We start from the raw sequence: 16,788 nt of genomic DNA, 5'->3' as shown, positions 1-16,788 counted from the left end.
TAAACAAGAGCGATGCATAGAAGTATTAGATGCTCTGAAATCAGTGCCTAGTGCCCTATCAGAGAGACCCAGCTTCTGACCCAATACATCATGTACACACTCACACACTCTTACATAAAATCACACCCGTACACGCTCATACATTCACATACACTCACACACACTTTACAAGCACTCACATATTCACACACATGCACACTCACATACACTCATATATTCATATACACACACTTTTACTAGCACTTACACTCACACACATACCTACACTCCTCACACACCATTATCACATATTTGCACCCAAACACATCCTCACGCTAATAAACACAATTCACACACACAAACTCTTGTGTACACACACACACACACACACACACACACACACACACACCAGCGTGCTCTCTCTAGGAGATATTATCAAGCCTAAGTCACTCCCATCTTTTTTTCAATCTCTAAAAAGCTGCATTTACTAAAATAAGCAAAACATGTGAGGTATGGCATCCACCTTGTTGAAGCCCTAGCTTTTATTGGTCAACCGGTAAATCAAAACACATGGAAAAGTGCTACATTTAGGAACACACTGCGACTGTATTACTCCTCATTTTATTGGTTCATCTCTAATCGGAACCAGCTGGTAATAAAGAACAGAGTTCATGGGAATCCACCCTTTGTTGAAAGTGAGGCCAGGGTGGATGCTGGAAGCCGGGGAGTACAATGAAAACAGCTGTAATTGACTTGTGAGGTCAGGCTCTGGGTAGAACTCAGGGACAGAGGTGACGCTACAGCTGGTGCATAAAATGCTGGGCTCCTGGTTACCTATAAATGTGCAAAGAGGAGCCAAAAGCACCTATTTATGAGGCTCCCCCAGTGTCTGCCCCTGCTGACCTGTCTCACACAAATGCTATGGGCTGCTTGTTGACATTAAACCCAGTAATTATAATGATGACATCCATGATGGTGATTATGATGATGATGGCCATGGTGGTGGTGATGATGATGATGATGATGATGATGATGATGATGATGTAATGGTGATGATGATGATGATGGTGGTGGTGGTGATATTAATATTGATGATGATAGTGGTCATGGTGGTGGTGATGATGATGATGGTGGTGGTGGTGATGATGATGATGATGATGATGATGTAATGGTGATGATGATGATGATGGTGGTGGTGGTGATATTAATATTGATGATGATAGTGGTCATGGTGGTGGTGATGATGATGATGGTGGTGGTGGTGATGATGATGGTGGTGGTGGTGGTGATGATGATGGTGGTGGTGGTGATATTGATATTGATGACGGTGGTGGTGATGATGATGATAGTGGTGGTGGTGATGGTGATGATGATGATGATAATGAGATAGTGGTGGTGGAGGTGGTGGGGATCATGATGACAACAGTCAGAAACTTCAGTCTGCACAAAGCTCAAGGAACATTTCCACATCAAAGTGCTGCAACATTAATGCTGCAAGAGTTGCAATCTTCACATAAACTGAATAATTTTCCTTATTTAAAATAGTTTCCTTTATTTTCCTATTTTAAACAATTCTCCCCCCCCCAAAAAAATGAATTTTAGAAATGGAACATAACACACTGGTCCCTCCAATTCTCTTTCCTGTCTCTAATCAGCTTAATGTGTCTACCCTTTGGAAAATAGTGATGCATTAGGAGGGTCTGTCGGATATTTTTAGCACCTGACATTATCCTGCCTCTTCCCCACTCTGCAGGGTTGTGTAATATGTTCTTGTTTAATCAGCACATCTTCATTAATTTTACAGATAGATTTTTTTAAAATATATAATTCTGCTAATATTTTGAGATCTGTGGAGGCTCCTGCCTCAGAGCTGGGACTGCCTGTCTTGACCTGAGGCCAGTGCATGTGCCACACCTCCTTCCTCCTGGAGTAACTCCTCATTAACATGGAGAGAACAGCAAGAAGAGGAAGCTCCAACTTGTATTTCCAATGAGAAATGCATGATTTTTCCTTTATTTATTTTTATGACCACAGGGATCCGGTTCATGATGAGTCACCCTGCTGGTGAAGGTGCAGCTATGGAATCAGGGTGTGCAGTGACTATAGAATGTGTTTCCTATCATATTTGGAGCCTGCTTCTATGAAGAAGAGGCCTGAGGTGTTTACAAGTGAACGCAGCAGGGTGTGTGCCTGGGGGGCTGACTTGCTTTCACAGCATTTCCCTCCCTGCTTTGCTAAGGATGACAGAGTTGGAGTTTCTATATCATTAGGTGTATCTCATAGCCTTTACTGGCTCCAACTTTGACAGTGTTGGGGCCTGACATGATGACATCCTGGAAAGGGTGGTTCAGAGCTACATATGTAGCGGTATGACAGGGATGTAAAGATCTGAGGCTTCCCGGGGGGACAACAAATACACACATGTGTGCAGACATGTTTCTGGCTGATGAATAACCACAGTGCTTTACAATCTACTCGGAAAGATTTTGCAAAGGACCTGACAACTGCATAGGTTTCCATGGTGTGTTTGATGGATCCCAAAGCTGTGAACTTGGCTTGAATATTCTCTCCAGCGACAAGGGCTATCTTCTCTTAATGAGCAGAACATACTGGAGAATTTCCTTCTCATTAGAAATGAGGCCCAATGCCTTAGAGAATCCACACTGGAGAAAATAATTTAGAAGGAGAATGGGTTCCCTCAAGAACTCTAATGATTAAAAACCATCCTACCCACACCCTCAATCCTACACCAAGCTAGGGGAAGTGTTCTAATATACCACTGCAAGAAATTTGGGCCCTAGGTCTGGAATGAAGCTTAAAGACTAGGAGATTTTTCTTGTCTTCTCCTTACCCCTGTCTCTTCCTCCAGATGCACCCTTTAATAGTGTGGTCTCAAAGGGAATGCAGGACCATGATCTGATTCATGATGACCCTCTGTGGGGAAGAGTGGGCTGTAACGATGTTAGACGCTGCAAACAAGAGTCATTTTTGAATGTCAAAAGGAGTTTCAATACCCAAATATCTCCCCTTCTTCCTCCCTAAGAGAACGCAGATTGTATGCAAAGAGACAACATGGCTAACCAAAATACTATCATTTCCAGCTTCCCTAAATTTAGGGGCTGATGGAGAGTATGTGTTGCTTAAGTAGCCCTCAAGCCACCTTATGGCACTGCAACTGTTATAAAAACATCTATGGCTAAGGGGGTGAGCTATGGAGTCTGGGTTCAATCCCGACATGTCCAAGCCTGTGCTCAGTTGCTTCCCTGTCTGCAAAACGGAAGGAATAATAGTTCCTCACATAGCATGATGGGAGGGTTTAGATGATGATGATGATGATGACGATAGTGGTGGTAGTGATGATGAGATACCGATGTTATTTGCACCATAGCCATTACTAAGGATAATGAAGCAACTTAGCCTGCAGTTACAAGGGTTTCCAAATGTTTCTGACAGTCAGACCAGTTCTTTTCTAGAGTATGTCTTCACCTTAAGTCCAAAAAGATGCTAAAGAGAGGCCCACTGCCTGACTGGGATCAGTGTGGGTTCAGAGAGGAAATGGCCTTCGAGCAAACAAGGAGAAGTCTAGTTGTTCTAGAAGGAGACGTAGCTGAGGGAGTCCTGAGGGAGGCCAGTGCTCAGAGCCGGGGAGCACATTCCATCCTCTGGGGGTGCATCTTCCTCAGCACCCAGCAGGCACACAGCCGCCACCTGGCCTTTGCTTTGGCAATTCTTTCTCTTGAAATGCCTCTGTCCTCTCTGCCAAACCATGGGGGTGAACGCAGGTTCAAGAGCATCAAGCTGTCTCTACATGCCCGGGCCGCGTTTCATTTAATCCTCACAATAACTCTACAAAGGCGTGAGGACCATGACCTCCATTTTTACAGGTGAGGAAAGTGAGGATTAGAGGAGGGGATTCATTTGCCCAAGGGGCCCTAACCAATAATCAACAGACACCCCAGTCCCTTCTCCCCACTGGATCCTTGAGGCACCTGGGGGTCCTTGGAACTGAGTTTGAAAACCACTGCCCTAGCCACCCCCTCATGGGCCTTTCCAGTCTGCACTGTGGTTCGTTATATGACTTTGGTTGTCATTCATGGTTCTGAGATGGTAAGAAGTGGATGAAATTCAGCATGCTCTGTACCTAGTGTGTGCGTGGGGAGTGGTTGGGGGGGAATAGGGGGACTTTGTCACTGAAACGTTTTCTTTCCTAAACCTGGAAATGGCTGGTCTTGGCCCCAGGCACACCATTGCCCACCCATGGAGGCTGAGGCCTAAAACCCTTCGATTAACAAGCCGCGGGGAGCGATGCACAGAGCGGAGCGGGTGCTCCAGGCAGCGGGTTGGAGCCCCGAGAACTTTCCGCTGGCTCATCCAAAGGGGTGGCTTGGCTCGGTCTCCATCGAGAGCATCAACAGGAAATGGAGCAGGGGCCCTGCCGTTCTCGGCCGGACAGCGCCCCATTTCCCTTTGTGTCTGGCACTGTTTCGCCAACGGAATAAAAATGGAACATGGGATATAATTACACTTGCCGAGTTAGCAGCTGAAAAATTCCTGTGTTTGCTGAAATGTGCACAAGATGAAATCTCAGCTTTGCCGCTGGCCCCGCCCCCCACTCCCAAGAGGGCGTTTTCTGATTTTTAAATGTGTGTTTATCATGAAATGTGTGTTTAGTGGAAGATTTGGGAGCTGCCTGGTCCAGATTCCCAAGTGATGGCTCCACACATGCCTGTTCGTTCGTGGGGGTGGCTGTCTCCCCTGAGGAAGAGGTCCCTTCCGAGGCAGGAGGGTGTAGAGGTGACACTGGCAGGGAGATGGTGGGGATGGTGCTCCCGGGATCCCCCTGCTCCGGAGCATCGGTGGTGGAGGCTGGACATTGACCAAACCAAAGAGATTTCACAGCAGTGTCAGGAGCAAGCTTGTGGAACACCCAACATTTGGGGGAAACAGGAGAAATCTAAAGACACGGGCATGAGAAGTAGCCAGACTCTACTTTCTGACTGTCCCCTCATTCACCCAAGTCCACGCACTGAGGGGTGGGGGGACAAATGGCGTTTATCTGAACTGTTGTTACGTTACGGCACTGGTTACCACACGTCCATCAGCTTAAAAATCACCTGAGGAACCACTGATAAAATGTGAATCCATCTCCAAATGCTTGGTAAAATGGGAGCCTTTCTCCCAGCCCCAAGGCTCTGAGTCATTTACACTGAAAAGGCGTTCGGGGAATCTACACGTTCTCAAGTTGCTGGTATGAACGTGAGTGAGTCACACTTTCAGAGACCAGTCCCAGAGCAGCGGTTCTCAAACTCCCGCACTCAGCACCCCTCGGAGGCCATGTGAACCCAGATTGCGGCCCCACCCTGCAGCTTCAGAGGCAAGTGTCTGCCTCGGAGCTCCAGACTCTGCGTGTGTCACAGGTTCTCAGGAGAGGCTTAGCTTCTGCTCCCGGGACCCCACTCTGAGAGCTGCTCTTTTCCTGTCTTGGAGAAAAAACTCAGTCTGGTCCTGTCAATGCCGCAGAGGACGGGGAGCCAAGCCTTACTCCTCTCCCCAGCACAGCAGTCTCATCCTTGACTAATTACATTCACCTTGAGAGCTTTGAGAACATCCTCATGATGTCCTTTCTAATCTGGGGTGGGATCCCGGCATCACTACCCGCCCCTCTTTTTCCCCCATTAGCTTTCAAAAGCTGCCCCACCAGATGCAGCCAGAGCTAAGAACCACCACCCACTGCCCGTAGCACAGGGTAGGCAACCCGTTTCATTTTTATGTCAGATTTGTTGAGTGCCTATTGTATGCTTTTGTTTGTAGTTATCAAGTGCCTATTACCTTCCTTGTGCTATGGAAGAGGCAGTGGGCAGAAGGAAGTTACCCGGCCCGTCCTCAGGCAGCTCACAGCCCCTGGAGGCAGAGGTGTGCAGCACACCCAGGTGGGAGGTACGAGAGAAGGACAGCCCGCGGGTGCCACGGGCCACGAGGCAGAAAGGATTGTTTTTGTTGGAGTTGAGGCAGGGCATGGAGGCAGAATCTGAGCTGGGTTTTAAAGAATGGCACAGGACAGGCAAGAAAAGTCATTCCAGGCTGATGGGACAGCTGTCTGGTGCCGAATCCTTAACCAGCATGGAATATTCAGGAAACTCTTAGCAGGTGGGTGTCACTAGAGCATGGACCACGAGAGCAGGAGTGACAGAAGAGGAGAAAGGAGGGTTCAGTTGAGGAACATGAAAGTTTAGAAGTGGATTGCCTTTGGAGCATTAGATTGTAATTAATTTCCCCAACTGAGAGATGGAGAATTGGCCTTCCGCCCCGCTGTGGCCACACGTTAGAATGAGTTCCCCCGTCCCGGTGAGAAAACACAGCTCTTGGCGTCTGCGTTCCTTTAAAAAGCACGAACTCTCATTCTTTCCTGTGAGCTTTCGGTGCCAGATTCCTGCTGAGCCCCAGTGTCCTTCTCCTTACAGGAATGCACAGGAGACAGGGTGGGAGAGGGGACTGCTTGCTGGGAGACTTGTCCTGGTTCCTGGTCCCATTCCTGCCAGTCATTCCTGGGTCCCTCCGCACAGCTGCGTCTATAAAGTGAAGTCGGGCATCTGTAAACCGAGGACCATTCCAGCTCGTCAGAAAGTGAACCGCTGTGCCCTTCTCGGTTACTGCCAGAGAAGGAAAGCCTGAAGGTTTCCCACGCTGCTCTCGGAATGCCTGGCCTCCCCTTGGCATGCTCTCCCCAAGTCCAGCCCCACAGAATCCCCATCCCCGCACATCCTAGGACGAGCCTGGAATGCCACAGAGCGAAGCGCAGGCCACTTCCCCTCAGGGCGAATTCCGTCTGTCACCTCCACAGACTCCAGCTAAGAGAGCTCCCCAGGTCACCGATCCCTGAAGAGAAGGAGGTTTATTCAGCAATGTTTCAGAAATTAAAACCAGGGCCCGCTCTTGTATTCAGTAAGTCTGATGGGAAAAGTGAGACATAAAAGAAGGAACTTGGACACGTTGGTGTGGGGACTCTTGGGAGGCTGGCTCAGCAGAAATAGCGGAGCCGAACCTCGCTGGTCTGGAGCCCTAGTTGCGAGAGCGGGGTCGCTGGGGTGGGGTGCTGGGCAGTGCCACCACCCTCCAGGTGGGAGGCGCTGGAAGGAATGAGGTGGGAGATGGGTGTGCGGGTGATCAGTACAGAAATGGGGGTCATGGTCTTGACTAAATCTCGGATGACCATTTAATGTATTGTCTAGAGTGAAAAAAAGAGGAACCTATGTGTAATTCCACTGGGACGTGTATGTAAACCAGAGCTGTGAAGGGCCAGCAGCGGGGTATGGCCAGCTAGCCGGTAGGACAGAATTAAAGGAACTGGTAATGTGTAGGCAGAGAAGAGGTGAATTTAGCAAGACATAAAACCTGCATTGTCTGGAGTCAGAATTCCTGATAGGAAATTCTCACTATATCTCTAACCAGCTGTGTGATCTTAGACAAGCGCCTTACATTCTTTGGGCCTCAGTTGCCTCATTGGAACAGGGGGTGACCATACCTGCCTCATTGGGTCTCTGTGAGGATGAGAGGACATAATATACAAGGAGCACTTAGAGTCTGGTGTGTTTCAGTGCTCAGTACATATTGGTGGCCATGACTGTAATGGTATTCCTGCAGAGTGGCCCTGGGTGTCTCTCACAACCTTTCTAGTCCTCAGTCTCTTCTGCTAGCTGGTGAGAAAAACCTCTTTTCTGCACATTCCTCAGGATAATTGGGATGAACAAATGGGACACTGATGTGGAAGGCTTGGCAAACCGTGGATGATCAGGCTGTGGGGGGAGCAAACCAATGAGAAGAGAACCCAAAAGTGTAATAGAAGGATGCATGGCCTCTTAGTAGACAATTTCCATTTCTGATGAGATTTGAATGATGTAACCAGATAGATAAATATAACTAGTTGCCCATTCTTTTGGTTGGGTATCACTGTCGTAAATAAGCAAAGGGTCCTCTTGTCTTCCCAGCATCTCTTACCCCCTTCCCCTCTCCTAGTCATGAATTTGGTGGGAACCTTTTCTGGCTCCAGGTCTGGCCCATCAGAGCATTCCACCACTTAGGCCAGAGTCATTGGTTCAAATATTGGCAAATGGTCCAAACAGGCCAGTAAAACTCATCTCCAGGGCTTTGGTTAGAGTAGTGGCAGAGAGAACACCTCTTCCACTGAAGGTTCTGGACACCCTAAAATAGAACCCACACAGAAAGAAGCAGAGCTGAAAGCTGATGAAGTCCAAATGGAATCCTGCTTACTATGTTTGAGTCCCTGGATGCAGCCCTACCTGAATCCAACTACTAGAGTTTTCAGTTAGTCAAACCAACTGTCTTTTTCTTGCTTAGGCTATGTTTCTGTCACTTGCAATCAGTAGAGCTTTGAAAAACTATGTGCAGGTCATTATTAAGAAGAGAAATTCAGATATGGGATGAAGGATCAACTCAGTCTTAACTCAGAGATGGCCTATTTGCCCTGTGTCTGCTTGCCCACCCCATCTCACTTTGCCTTACAGTCAGGCCTACATCTGCAAGCTGTATTCCCAGACTCCCACGTCCACTGATTTCCAGCTGGTTCAGCCACCTGGCTGTCTCCTCTCCCTCCGCCACAGTTCCTGTGTCTGCTGGGTGACCCAGACCCTCCATCTCCAGCCTCTTGCCCATCTGGGGGTTACCTCACTGTCCCGTTGGCTTCTCAGCAATCCATCACATGTACAACCAATTCCCTTTATTAAATTCTCTCTGTTTTCGATATTCAGAGCATTTTCTACTCTCCTATTTGGGCCCTAACTGACATGGACAGAAAATGGGTTTCCTCTTGTGTCATGGCAGTAAGAGAGGACAGAACATCCGGGAACTGAAATAAACTCAGAGTTAGTGGGGGCAAGTGAGGTGGGGCTAGAGCAGGCACATGGAGGGGTGTGGCTCTGATCTGAGGACAGCGAGGGGGCCTCTGGGGCACGGTAGGGATTAGAGGTGGTATGGCTGACCAGACCATTCCCCGGTCAGGGAGGCGTGAGGCTCAGAACACAAGTCCCAGCAGATTCTGGGACACGTCCTGAAATGAGGACTTGACTTCTACAGGCCAACACGTGCCAGGGGCCCAGGGAAATGTGATCTGAAACTTCCAGGGCATGCCTGCTCACCAACTCACCGATTTCAAAGGCCAATCTCTGGGGCTCTTCTCGCTCCTTAGTGAAACGGAACACTGTGTCAGGACTTGGGTGTAGAGGGGAGAGGAGCCAGGAGCCAGCCAGGCGGAGGGGGCCGGGGGCTTCGGCAGAGTCAGCAACAAAGAGCCCAGTGACCCAGCGAAGCCTGCAGCAGCCCAGACATGAAAGGAATATGCTGGAAAAATTAACTCAGTGTTTGCTTTGGGAACCAGTCTGACGGCTCTTAATCCAGTGGGCGTGTGTGTATTGCAACTCACGGGACGTCCCAGATCCCCGGCAAAGTCACAAAGAGCCGTTTGTGAGGTTTTCATCCCCACTGTGGAGGGTGCCTGCTGCCTGGACCTCGCCCGCGGCCACCGAGCGGTGGCCCTGCCGTCCAGGGGGCTTCCAGCCTTCTCCTAGCGGCCTGCGCAGAACAGGCTATTTGTTGACTTTTCCTCCTCTTCGCACCTTGATGTTCCCACTTTAGAAAGATGAACGGCCCCGAGAAGTCGCCAAGCCTCAAAGCTGAAAATGCATGGACGGTCTGTTTCTTAAAAGTGCATCTGTTAGATGGAGCAGAGGAGAGAAAGGCCACCCTCGGCCCCTGGAAGGAGGCACGGGGCACGGAGGGCAGGCACCACTTGACAGGGTAAGACACGGAGGCAGTGACCTTCCCCTTGGTGTGCAGACATTTCTCGTACCACAATTTGATTAGATGCGCTTGAAAAAAAAAATCATGTCTTAAATTCCTTTCCTCTTGTTTTAACTAGACCAGCCCCAGGGAAAGGGATTTCATGGCCAAAATTCATAGACAAACAAAAGAAGTGACTTCTTAGAATTTTGAGCTTCCTAAGAGCTTCAAGTCCTGCCATTAAAGGGGAGGTGAATGGCTTTCCAGGGGACCCTGGACCACATGTGTTTTTCGCCTTACCTACGGAATTTAGAAGTCGGCCCACGGACACACTGTCTACGAAGCCATCACCTTTGCGGTCCAGTCTCGGAGCAATGCAGTCATCAGAGAAGCTGAGTCCAGCCACCAGGGCAGATTTAAAAATAACCCAAGTCGCTAACTTGCATCCATCAACCAACATGAAGGGCGTACATGGGCCAAAGCAAGCTATTTTTAAAATGTCCTTTTGCTATCCCATCCATCCCCCTCACACATGGCAGCTGCTCCCCTGCCTGCCTCCTAAAACAGAAACAAGACCTGCCTCTCTTTTCCTTTTGTGACCAAAATGCCAGCCTGGGAAGTCAGACTCCTCTTAGGGGGTAAGGCCAGCTGAATGCAGTATCCTTCTCATGGGGGGCGGGGCGGGGTGGGGGAGGTCACCAGTGATTACTCATTGTCCTGTATGATGTACCTATCACTGTTTCTGAAAAGAGGGTGTAGGTGAGACACCTGTGCAGTCTCCCCTTTTCCTAGACCTCAGTCTCCAGAGGACACTCCCCTACTCAACCTCCATCAGTGGCTGAACCTCAGCCCAATTCCTCAATCTAATATTCATATTATGAGCCTTTGGTCTCTTCCCACAGCCAAGCAGGACATCCCCTGGTCCCCACTCTTGTTCACAGGTCTCCACCTCTCCAGAATACTCCTTCCATTACTTCTAAGCACGTGTGTGCCCAGGGTCAAGCTCTTCCATCCTGCTCAGAACCCTGGGCATTGATGATATCATGGAGCCAAACCAGCCATGGACTTCCTTTATGTGAGGAAGGAAGAAGCTCTCCATTATGTAAGCCACTTGCATTTAGGTCTCTATTCCAGCAGCTGAGTGCAGTGATTGTTGCTTTAATATAAAAATAACAGTTGCAACAATGCACCAATAAACTGGTGCTCTGGTAACAAGTGCGTTCGCTCTTCCAGGAGTCCTGTCTCCAGCCCACCATGTCTCTCCCGGCCTGGATGGCCCCAGTGAGAAGCTAGGTGTGGGGGGCACCACACACGCCTGTCTGCAGTCCCATCCCCTGCTCTACCATTGGCACTCCCTTCCTTCCTTCTTTCCTTCCTTCCTTCCTTCCTTCCTTCCTTCCTTCCTTCCTTCCTTCCTTCCTTCCTTCCTTTTTTTATAATCCTCACCTGAGAATATGTTTTTATTGATTTTTAGAGAGGAAGGGAGAGAGAGAAACATCAATGTGAGAGAGAAACATCGATCAATTGCCTCCCATAAGTACCCTGACCGGAGATCGAGCCCACAACTAAGGCATGTGCTCTGACTGGGAATTTAACCCGAAACCTTTTGATGTATGGGATGATGCTCCAATCAACTAAGCCACTTGGCCAGGGCTCATTGGCTCTTTTGATGGGATGAACATCCTGGAGCACCTTCCAGAACTCCAGACCCAAATTTCCTGGCTCACAGTAGTTCCTGGTCAAGCTGATGGTGGTCAGCCTGGTGTAGGGGGATGGAGCCCTGGCAGGGACCTGGGTCCTTATGAGCAGTTGGCTGCTCGCTAATGGGCCACATGGCTTTGCACACATTCTCGGACCTCTTGGTCGCCCTTGACTTTCTTCATGCGTGGAGGGGGTTGAAGCAAATGTGACCACCTGAGACCCCGGTTCATAACAACCTGTGGAGTGAAGTCATGATAAATCGGGGCCTTCTGGTCAGAAAGAGTTGAACTCAACTCCTGACAGCTTTATACACGTGCTGTTTGAACTCCGGAGAGCCACTTCTTTAGCTTCTGTGACCCTAGTATTTCTCTCTAGCACTGCATCCATGAACTAGGAATCACTCACCTCAGACCATGGGGGACTGTGCCACAATGTGGGGCTTAAACAATGGGAATGCATTGTCTCACAGCTCTGGAGGCCAGAAATCCGGGTCAAGGCATGGGCAGGTTGGCCCCTTGTGAGGGCTGTGAGGAGGGTCTGTCTCGGGCCTTCTCCTGGACCCTGGTGGCCTCCAGCATGTCCTGGCTGTAGGCGGTGTTTAACCTGTGTCTCCTCATTGTCTTCCCTGTGTGTCTGTCTTCGTGTACCAACTCCCCCTTTCCATAAGGACATACTGGATTGGGACCCTCCCTAACAATGTCATCTTAACTTGGTCATCTGCCAAGATCTGTTTCCAAATAAGGTCACATTCACACGTTCTGGGGGTGGGGGCTCCAACATCTTTGGGGGACACAATTCACCCTGAAACTGGAATGGACAGAAAAGTCATGTAGAGAAAGCCCTTTGCTGCAGCGTCTGCCAGTGCTCACCACTGGGCAACGCCCGCTATTGCTGTTACTGTTTCAGGAACCCCTAGAGCCTAGACCAGCTCCGCCAGGTTTCCGTGGACAAGAGCAAGAAGGGCGGCACCTGATTCAGCTCCGGATGTGCTCAGCCGACGAGGAGAGGCAAGCGCCATCCATTTGTAGAGACTTCCTTTGACCTAAACTGGCTGATGGGGAGCCCCAGCTGGCCTCCTCATGGCCACTGGCTGGGCAGATAGATAGACAGACCCAGCCAAGGAGTCAAAAGTATCAAATCTCCCCGAATTCCTCCAGCCTTGAGATTGGATTTTACCATGGAATGAAATCCATGCAAAGGCATCTCCATTTTCCATAGAACTTGCCAGCAGCAGAGAGGCAAGGCAGAAAGAGTGGCTGGAAATTCCAGCCTCAGCCCAGCTTTGCCTTCCTTTCCCTCGTCTTCTCTCTCATTCCTCTCCTCCTGACTGGAGAATGAATGAAACATGCACTGCTTTTAACCATGTTCCCTAATCTGAGGTTAGGAGCTACCTGGGAGGTGGCTCAGGGTTCCTGGGTGGTGAACGGGCAGGTAGCTATTTGGAAGCCAGTAGAGAGGTAAGCAGTTGTCCTTCGGGGAGCAAGTGGAGAGGGGCCCCAGCATACAAACCGGCTCCTATTACATTTCTCTGAGCTTCTCCCCACGTCCTTAATAACTAAATCATCTTTCAATGAAACAATCTCCAAATAGCTGAGCATCAACTTGAAAAATTAACACTAATAGGAAATGGGAAACATCCGCCTCTGAGTAATTGTGTGTGTTTTTTTTATATATGAGTTGAATCTGTGTGAAATTCCTTCCCCTAAATTATAAATAGAACCCAATGTGCTTTTCAGTTGGGTTTTCTTTCTTTTTTTTATGAGTTTTTTCCCACAGATAAAGGGATTTTTCACTTTCAGAAGAAACAATTGCCAAAGACAAGTGGTTTTTTGATAGACCACCCGCTTCCTCGCCAAATTCAGCCACAATGTACTGACCTCTGCCTGACACCCGGAGATCTTGTCTTCCTTGGAGAAAGATGCTCAGAAGCAGGAGTAGGAAGATGCTTTGCCAGCCCTGGATCCACACGGCTTGGCCTTTGCTCATCTGATGTCATTTTGCTCATCTGGTGCTGACCCTCTAAGTCGGGAGCTCCATTGGCCTTGGCACTGAGTCTGAATACTGCAAGATATGCGGAGAGGAGTGAAAACACCCGTCTCAGAAGCCCGGGTGGAAAGGCAGTGATGAGAGGAGGACAGAGGAGGTGCCTTCGCTGGAGGAGACACACAGGAGGCTCTGCAAAATGCCAGCAAAACAGACCTGTGACTCCGTGGCAGCAATTCCAACATCCAAAAAGGCAAAAACCTACAAAAAGCCTCAATTGGCGACAAAATCTGCCCTGACTGTGCGTGTGGCTGGCTGTCTTTTATCTCTGTGTGTGCCGCTTAGTTGAAGTCTCAGACCTTCACTGCAGAACTGTTTGAAGATGAAGAGTTGCCCTGAACCCGCTGGGGGAATTGCATGACATAGAGTATGCGCGCCATATCACCTTTCTGAAAGGCATAAACGTTCTGAATTCTGTATACATTTGGCCCCAAAGGTCTCAAACAAGGGACCAGGGACCTGAAACAATCTCGCTTATGATTGTCACTGGCAAGCAGGGGTTCCCATGCAATGTATCAGAGATGGCAAACTGGCGGCCTGCGGGAAGACCTGACGATATATTTAATGACCACCATGCTTTAAACATTCAACTTTTTTGTGCCATTGGTTGGGAGCAAGGTCACTGCTAAGTCCCATACTGTTTCTTTCCTTTGGACCACCTGCCTGCCCCTACAGGCATTTGAGCTGACCACCTGCCAAGTGATCACCCTTATGAAACAGTATCCTTGTAAGAAGAGAATCAATGACTGAAACAGGCTCCCCAGATTGCTAGTCCTACATTCATTCATTCATTCACTTATTCATGAATGCATTCACGCAACAAGGAATGGTAGAGCCAGGCCTGCTCATAATATTTGTCATTGAACAGCAATATTTAAGTGTTAAATAGTAGCATATAGTCAGCATTCTCCAGAAAGACAGAACTAATATATATATTTAATATATTATATAGTATTTATTAATTATAGGAATTGGCTCACACAGTTATAGAGGCCAAGAAGTCCTATGACTTGCCATCTGCAAGCTGGAGAACCAGGAAAGCTGGTGGTGTAATTCAGTCCAAAGGCCTGGGAGTCAAGGGGCCAATGGTATAACTCCTGATAAGGAGTGAAAGCCGGAAAACCAGGAATGCTGATGTCCAAAGGCAGGAGAAAATGTAAGTCCCGGCTCCAGCAGAGAGAATGAGTTCCCGCTTCCTCTGTCTATCTTTTCCATCTAGGTCCTCAGTGGATTGGATGAGGAGCACCCACATTGGGGAGGCCACCTGCTTACTCAATCCACAGGCTCAATGCTAATCTGACACAAAAACATCATCCCAGGCACACCAAGAAATAATATTTTATCAGTTATCTGGGTACCCCTTAGCCCAGTCAAGTTGACACAAACTTAACCATTACAGGGCTAACATCCAAGTGTGTCTAAAGGCTCCAAAGCTCTGTGCTTGGACTGCTCAGTTTTGTTCTTTAGCTGGCATTTACTGAGCACTTCTGGTAGCTGCAGGTTTGCCATTAGTTATCAGACCCATTTTACAGACGGAGAGCTGAGGCTCAAAAACGTCTCGTCACTTGTCCCAGTTCTACAGCCAAAAAGGACAAAATTTAGTTTCCAATACGGCCATCTGTCCAGGCTCCTTCAGAGCATGGTGAGGAATAATGCTCAAGGAAGTCACTCTTTGATCAATGTCCCCCTTTAAGAACTCCTGATGGTATAAGTGTCATCTGTACTTACAACACTCGCAGATTGAGGTGGATGACAGAAAAGAATTAGCTTTGATCAGACCTTTCTGTCCTCATGGAGCTTAAAACCCACTGTGGTGAACCAGACATTAAAGAAGCAACTGAAGAAATAAAGGAGCTCATTTCAGATGGTAGGAAGTGCTGTGTGGGAATGGTCTACTGGAAATGAGGGAGGTAACAGGGCTCCTGCAAATCACGAGGCTCAGGGAGGCCCTGAGAAGGTAACAGCTGACTGGAAAGGTGAGAAGAATCAGGTGAGAGACTCCTGCTGTGCAGAGTGGACTGCACATGCAAAGACCCAAGGCCAAGGGCTTGGGGCTCACAAGACATTATTGTCCAATTGGACACTGATATTTAATCTTATTCTACTAGCATTTCTGAAGTAGTTGAGACAGATATTATCACCAGAACCCCTCTCATAACATTATGGAATGGAAATTGAAAGGAGACATTCCAGGAAGTTTCCATGGGAGCCCAAAGTATTGGAATGAAGATGTGAGCGAGACCTGTGTTCCAGGCCTTATTTTGCCCCTTACTCACTAACTTGACTTTTGGACAAGTCCCTTACTTGTTTGGAGTCTGTTTTCTCTCCCATAAAATGGACAACTGACATCTACCTAATTGGGTTTTTGGAAGAATTTTGTGAAATGATGCAAAATAAAGACCTTCATAAGCCATAACACACAGGATGAAAGGTACTCATAATATTACTGCTGTTGTTTTTGTTATAGATAATGATAAAAGGGACCCAAAAGTGGTACCTTAAAATGTGAAAGCAAGGATGACAGGGAATCTCAAAACAGCCTTGTAGGAACCGCAGCAGTGGGAGCAGATGGAACAATCGGATGCCTCTGATGTGTCAGCTTCAAGGTTCTGAAGGTTCCTGTGAAAAAGCAGATTTCTAATCAATGCTTTGCCCCCAAATTTCATAGTGATTTTGGGAAAGATGCGTAGACTTGGGTTTTATTGGTTTTCCCTGGGCATATTGTTATCGGATGGGGTATGCCTAGGGCCTATGGTAGTGTGTAGGTTCTTGACTTTGTGCAGGAAAGATTTCACAAAAGAAGCCCAGGTGGTTTTGAGAGAAGTTTATTAAAGCAAGGGACAGTGAAAAGAAGGAAGGGCTTACGGAAGAAGTAATATGAGAGAGAAAGTCAGAGAAAAAGGAAGCCTTGGAGATAGGTTGGGGGCGGGGGAGTAAGCCCAGGACGAGCTACCACTGCCTGCTGCTCCCCTGGTTGCAAGTCTTGTGGGGTCCCTAGAGTTTGGGAGAAAAAGAGCAGAGATACAAGGCACGTGCATGCTCTACCCAGAGTGCACCATGGGTCCTTTGTCTTGAGGCTTTTATCTTTCTTTGGCCAGAGGGAATCCTAGGGGAGGTCTCAGGGGAGTGTCTTAACAGAATATTCATTAGCTTTCCAGGTGTGTCCGTCAATATGTGGATTCATTAAAAAGTATGTAAAGGGGTCGGGGTGATTATCTGGTTATTTTTATAAAGAATGCATTGAAGAGGGCCTGGGACCAAGGCCAGTCTGCC

The sequence above is a fragment of the Cnephaeus nilssonii genome (genome assembly GCF_951640355.1).
Source record: "Cnephaeus nilssonii genome assembly, chromosome: 20".
NCBI lineage: Eukaryota > Metazoa > Chordata > Mammalia > Chiroptera > Vespertilionidae > Cnephaeus > Cnephaeus nilssonii.
Note: the sequence above shows the minus strand (reverse complement) of the source record.